Genomic DNA, 7,772 nt, shown 5'->3' with positions numbered 1-7,772 from the left:
AGAAGGAGCCAAACCTGTCAAGCAGAAGCTTCGTAAGATGCATCCCCAGATTGCAGTGCTAGTCAAAACAGAACTCAAGAAACTCCTAGATGTTGGTTTCATTAGACCAATTGATTATGCAGAATGGATCTCCAATATTGTGCCAGTTGGCAAACCAAAAGGGGGCATCCACATTTGTACTGACTTCAGAGATCTAAATAAGGCCTGTCCTAAGGATGACTTCCCCCTACCAAATATCGACATCATAGTGGATCTAACAGCGGGACATGCCATGCTTTCACTCATGGATGGCTTTTCAGGATACAATCAGATAAAGATCGCACCAGAAGATCAACATAAGACAACCTTCACATGTCCATGGGGCACATATTGCTGGAATGTAATGCCCTTTGGTCTCAAAAATGCAGGAGCAACCTATCAAAGAGCAATGACCACCATCTTCCATGACATGATGCATACTATGATGGAAGATTATGTGGATGACTTACTAGCAAAATCACTCACCAGAGAAGGGCATCTCCACATCTTAGATAAAATCTTTGATAGACTGGAACAATACCATGTTCGACTCAACCCAAAGAAATGTGTCTTTGGAGTAACCTCCAGGAAACTTCTAGGATACATTGTCTCAAGCAAAGGTATTGAGGTCAATCCAGCAAAGGTTAAGGCAATCATGGACATGCCACCTCCAAAGAATATCAGTCAGCTAAGGACCCTACAAGGATGACTTCAATCCATCCGAAGATTCATTGCACAATTGGCTGATAAGTGTCACCCATTTACACATCTGCTACACAAGAACATCCGCTTTCAGTGGGATGCCCGATGCCAACAAGCATTTCAGACGCTTAAAGACTATCTCATGAATCCACCATTGTTGATGCCACCAGATCCAAGTAGACCATTGTTACTCTATATCTCGGCAACAAGTACAGCATTAGGTGTATTACTGGCACAACATAATGCAGAAGGCAAAGAGTGTGCTATATACTACATCTCTCGCACACTAGTTGGCTATGAACTCAATTACACACCAATTGAGCGAGCTTGCCTAGTAGTGATCTTAGCAGCCACAAAATTGAGGCACTATTTGTTGACACACAAGGTACAACTCATTGCAAAGATTGATCCACTCAAGTATTTACTCAGCAAAGCAGCATTAACAGGTCGCTTGGCCAAATGGGTGATGATTCTAAGTGAATTTGACATTGAGTACGTGGACCGTAAAGCTATCAAAGGTCAAGTTATTGCAGATCAGTTGGCCGATGCACCTCTCATAGGTGATCATCCTCTTATTTCCAATTTTCCAGACGAAGAGATATTCATGATCACAACAACACAACCATGGAAACTCTACTTTGATGGCTCATACACTAGGCATGGCTCGGGGGCAGGCATTCTGTTTATCACACCTCAAGGTGATAGCATCCCAAAGTCTTACAGGCTCACATTTCCATGCACAAACAATATAGCCGAGTATGAGGCCTTGATCACAAGACTCAGGTTAGCCATCCAATGGAAATTACAAGAACTGCAAGTATATGGCGATTCCCAACTAGTCATTCGACAAGCAACAGATGAATATCAGACCAAAGATGATAAACTCATGCCATATAAGCAAATGGTGGACACTCTAAAGACATCATTTACTACTATCACTTTTGAGCAGATACCAAGAGATCAGAATCGAGCTGCTGACGCTATGGCTACCATCGCATCTCTCCTAGATCTTCCACAGAATTCAACACGTTATGAGTTCTTGGTCGAACAGCTTTGGATCCCCGCTTATGATATCCCTGAATCTGAGATGATATGTCACCTTGTCGGTTCTGAATCCCCATGGTACGGTGAGTTCTACACCTATCTTCACGATCATACCCTTCCTCCCAACCAATCGAATAACCAACGAAAAACCTTCATTCGCCAAACTGCTCGATATACCATTATTGCCGAAACCCTATACCGACGCGGTCTTGATGGTACTCTCCTTCGATGTCTGGAACAAGATGAGATAACAAAGGCTTTGGAAGAGGTACATGAAGGAATTTGCGGGACTCATTCAAGTGGTCCATCACTAGCCAAGAAACTCATGCGAGCTGGATATTATTGGCCATCTATGGAAAAGGATTCCTACTACTTTGTTAGAAAATGCAAGAAATGTCAAGTTCATGGCGACTTGATACATGCACCAGCCCAAGAACTGCAACCAATCACAACACCATGGCCTTTCTGTCAATGAGGCCTTGACCTTGTGGGTAAAATCCATCCATCTTCATCCAATGGCCATAAATTCATTATTACCGCCACTGAATATTTCACAAAGTGGATCGAAGCTGTTCCACTTACCCAAGTCACCGGCAAGCAGATCGCCTCATTCATCCTCAACTACATCATCTGCCGGTATGGTGTGCCCATGTCCATCATCATAGATAACGGTCTCCCTTTCAAAAATCAGGATGTCCGTGAACTTTGTGAGAAATTTCATATCCAACACCGCTTTTCCACCCCCTATTACCCACAAGGCAATGGTCAGGCCGAAGCATCCAATAAAAACATATTAAGAATCCTCAAAAAGACAGTCAATGATGCCGGCCGTGACTGGCATGTTCAACTAAATCCGGCACTATGGGCATATCGAACTAGCATTCGAACCCCTACAGGTGCAACTCCTTATTCATTGGTCTATGGTGCAGAAGCTATCTTACCTATTGAGGTTGAGATACCATCATTACGGGTTTCCTTGCATAATCTGATAGATGATGAAGCTTACAGAGTCTCACGTCTTCAGGACTTAGAGTTACTTGATGAGAAGCGACAAGCTGCATACAACCATCTCAAAGCCTATCAGTAGCGCATGAGAAAAAGATACAATCACTGAGTTAGACCTCGTACATTTGAGGTAGGTGATCTTGTTCTACGAGAGAATCCTCGCAACCAACCAAACCGAGAACATCAGGGCAAGTTTGAATCAAACTGGCTGGGCCCATATGTTGTCACTGCTGTGTTTGGGTCCGGGGCATATCAATTGGCTACATCAGAAGGAGAACCGCTTGCAGATCCAATCAACAACATGCACCTCAAACGGTTTTATACCTAAGCTGTACAGAGCATCAGGCTCCCCTACATACCAGAAAATACCAAAAACATTCAGAAAAATGTCCTAAAGAAAATACAAAAACATTCAAAAAAGTAAAGAAAAATCATGCATCCAAACGGTGAACAACCACTCCGGTGGCACCTTGGGTAAGTACGGTGGTGAAAACCTGGCAAACAGGCGCCACTCGTAAAGGCTATGGCTCCATTGTCTTTCAGACTTGTTGCGATCGCATCTACTTCATACATACATCCATCCATCCAAAAAACATGGCTTTTTATTCCTCTGCAATTATGATAGTACTCCATACATCTTGCATCCCACTTTTTCATAGTCATGTCTAAAACTGGGGGCAATGCCTTTAACCTATTGATGGAAGTGGATTCTACATTGTCTTATGATTCATTAAGTTCTTCATTCAAAGAATCATCAAAAATCCAAAAACATTCAAAAATATCTCGCAAAAATACCAAAAACATTCAAAACAATTCAAAATCCAAAAACATCGACAAAACCATTGAAAAATCACACAAAAACATGGCAACACCTTGTACATACCCATCCATGCAGATACCAAAATAAACATTGACAAACTACTCACACAATGACCATTTACCAATCAACCACACAATCAACATCAACAATCAAACTGTCTTCAACAAGGATGCATCCTTCCTTACCAAAACAAAGACAAAAGTGACATTTTCTTTGACAAGAAAATTATGTTAAGCTATCAAATACTTGGTTGATTTGTGAGTACAATCATTTGTTTATCTGTATCAGGATCTTGCAGCATTGTTTTGTATCGTTTGCACATTATTTCCGATGAAGTTCTAGGGCATGTACTAATGGTGTCTACGTGGGAAGTTTACCAACCTACGTGATCTTATGCCAAATGCAGTCATAGATCATTACGGCTTGCTGACTACAGCGTATACCTCGACCATATGGGCATGCACCATTACCAAGGATCCTTATTCTTTATTCTTTATGTATATACTGTTTGTTTACAGGTACAATGCTCTTCCTTTGGTTCTTCCTACCTCATCCAAACTGGATAAAGGTTTTATCTCTTATTACGGTATGCACTTGTCTCAGGATATGATCAGCCTAAGATCAAGGAGGACGATCCAAGTCATGCATGAAAGGAGATAATCCTTGCCTGTTCTGCAAGCAATACTTAGGTCAACTTGATCCATTATATCAAGTTTCTTGTATTAACTTGCTATATCAAAATCCATGTAAGAAATACTCTGGTCATCTTGAATCTTTATGTCAAGTTGCTTGTATTTTCTTACAACATTTTAAAGCTCAATGATGAAAAATAAAGCACCATGGATCATCATTCCATCTCATTTGTATATATTGCATTCCATTGCATTCCATTGCATTCCATCCATCCATACATTCATAAATAGCTGCATATCATTCATACATAGTAATGACAATGGATACTCTCTTTTCCTCTTCTTCCATAGGAATGTAATAGGTCCTCCATTTCTTCTATCTAACATTGAACCCCTCCCGACCCTCCCCATCTTGATAATCACCATCACATACCCTACATCGTGTCCCAATCAGCCTAATCAAGCCACATTCATCACCATCCATCTCTAAATAGGAGGGATTGTGTTTCCTATCCTAAGTCATCCAATAAGTCAAGAAAGTTACTCTATCTGCACAGATACATCGACTCCCACACACCTAGACTATCAACAGATACTCTGATCAAGTATCTTCGGGTCTCAACAGGTAATCGATCATGGTAATCCTAGACTACATCAGGCATTTATCATAATGACCTAGTCTCAACGGGGTTGCTATGATTCACCACAATCATCCATCCCACGCACACACTATCAATTGATCAACCAATCAAACACAATCCAATGGACAATTACATCAATTGTCTAAGTCTCAACGAGTATTTTGCTTCATATACCTTGACTTCATCGGGCAATTACATCAATTGTCTAAGTCACATCAGGTCACTTTGATTCACTTACTCAGACTTTATCATGTCCAAGCGACCAACTGACATCAACTGTCACGTTTTGACTTGACCGGGGCAATTAAACCGATTGCACCAGATTGTCTAACCAATTTTGATCAATTGTATAGCATCAATCCAAACCCCACACTACATCTGCTATGTATCTCTTGCATGACCTCAGGGTACCCACTGGCTTGTTGTTTCTTCATATTCACTCCATTTTCTCCCATTCTTTCATCATTAGTTCTAATTTCTTCTATTCTACCTCCCCTCCACTTTTCATTCTTTTTCGAGAGATCGCCCGATTTTTCAAAAAAAAAAATAAAAAAAATTCGGCCCATCTCTCGAGGGGGCATACCACCCATTAAATTTACATTTTATGGGGCATTTCTTCACACCTATTTTTCTTTCTTTGAAACGACGCGATAAACCGCACCGTCTCAAAGAGGGGCAAATGTAGTCACATAAATCTGTCCACTTAATTAAATGAATACTTAGTATTTATTTGATTATTTAACCATCAATTAATGAATTAATTAAATTAATATTTAATTAATTCATCTTAACCCTCTTCTCCTATTAATTAAATAAATTATTCAATTTATTTGATTTAATTCACTTAACCAAATTCAGACCATTAATTAAATAAATAAATCATATTTGTTTAATTAAATCTTCTCTCACATTTAAATAAATAAATATTTATTTAAATCCCCCAAAATCCCACCTCTCACATTTAAATAAATTAACATTTATTTAAATCACCTTTATCCTCTACCCACTTGTATTTTCCTACAAAAGCAAGTTGCACAATTATTTTAAATAAATAATTTATTTAAATCACCTTTATCCTCCACCCACTTGTATTTTCCTACAAAAGCAAGTTGCACAACTATTTTAAATAAATTATTTATTTAAAATCCTATTTATCCTCACCCACTTGAAACCTTTAATGGTTTCCCTTAAAGTATTCAAACTTGATGGCTTTAAAGTCTTCAAACTTGATGGCTTCCTTCTATAGTCTTCTTAAGACTTTAATGGTTTTCCTTAAAGTCTTCAAGCCTTTAATGGTTTCCCTCAAAGTCTTCAAGCATTTTAATGCTTTATCTTCATTTTTCTCATTTAAATAAATTAATATTTATTTGAATATTTATCCAAATGCAAATTACACCATTTAATTGAAATAAATGATTTTATTTTAATTGAAAATACCAAAATTTCTCCCACTTGCATTTTCCTACAAAATCCACTTGCATGCCTAAACCCCTTGTAGAATTTTCTAATCACTTCTAAATAACCTAACCCCTTCTCTAAACTTTGTCACATTCCTAAGCAAAAGGGAAGTCACTTCTCAAACCCTCAAAGTCTTTGATAACCATTAAAGGCTTTCAACCTTCAACCACTAAATGGCTCAAAGTCTTTGATAACCATTGAAGGCTTTCAACCTTCAACCACTAAATGGCTCAAAGTCTTTGATAACCATTGAAGGCTTTCAACCTTCAACCACTTAATCCCCAAAGTCTCCAATAACCATTAATGGTTACCTCAAACCCTCCCACATGGTTAAAACATTTGTTTTGACTCAACCTCTACCCAACCCAAAGGTCTCATCAGGCCATTAATGCTTTGACCATGATTATCTCTTAAACATTTGCATAAAGCTTTATCCTTGGATTAACTCTTAATCCAGTGGGTAATCTTAATTTGGACTTGACCCTTAGCCTCTAGATAACCATGAGGTCTTCTCAGGCCTTTAATGCCTCCAACCTCTTCTCTCAACCCAATCCTATGTTGACACTTGTCACCATTTTATTGGTGCCAATTGTGCACATGGATCTCCAACTTTCAAACTTGGCCCTTGATTAAACCATTCAATCTTAACCCTTCATTTCCCCATTTCTTCTATAAATAGAACCCTTCTCCTCAAGCAAAAAGGGAAGCATTAGAGTATTGTTGTTATACTGGCATTAGCATAGAGCTTTTTCATAGCATCACTATCTACACTTGCATAGCATTTGCTTATCATATTCAACCATCTTGAATCTCCATATGGCATCCATGGCTAGTGCTAAAAGCTGAGAGCTACACTCATTTGGGACTTGGAGAGGAGAGAAACAAGGGAGGAGCAACTATGAGCATCTTGATTAGCTATTTTATTCTATGTTTATATGCTTTCTATTTCATGCTTAATATCTCTCTTGATATGCCTGTTTAGGATAATCTTTTGTTGCTAACACTAACGTTTGTTTCTTGTGCTCTTGTGTGTGTTGCCATCAAACAGATTTTCTAATCCTTTTTGCAGAGCATCAGTATCTATAACAAATGAGTACTTGGTCTTTGGTGCTTGGCTTACCTCATGTTTCTTGCATTAATGGTGTTTGTCAAGGTTGTGTTCTTGTTAAGCATCACAAGGATTCTTTTCCTTCAAGTTGAGGCCACCATACTAAGGTACCCTTGGAGTTAGTTCATAGTGACCTCATGTCCTTTCTGACTCCATATTTTCTTGGGGCCAAGTATGTTCTCACATTCATTGATGACTTCTCCATTTGTATATGGGTATGTTTTCTTAAGTACAAGAGGCCTTTGATTTATTTAGGAGGTATAAGGCATTTGTGGAGAAGTAGTCTAATCTTTCTATCAAGAAGATACACATAGATAATTGGGGGGGGGGTGGTGTATGTCAAA

Source organism: Cryptomeria japonica, chromosome 11, assembly GCF_030272615.1.
Source record: "Cryptomeria japonica chromosome 11, Sugi_1.0, whole genome shotgun sequence".
Classification (NCBI taxonomy): domain Eukaryota; kingdom Viridiplantae; phylum Streptophyta; class Pinopsida; order Cupressales; family Cupressaceae; genus Cryptomeria; species Cryptomeria japonica.
The sequence above is the reverse complement of the archived record's forward strand: the minus strand, read 5'-3'. Positions refer to the sequence as shown.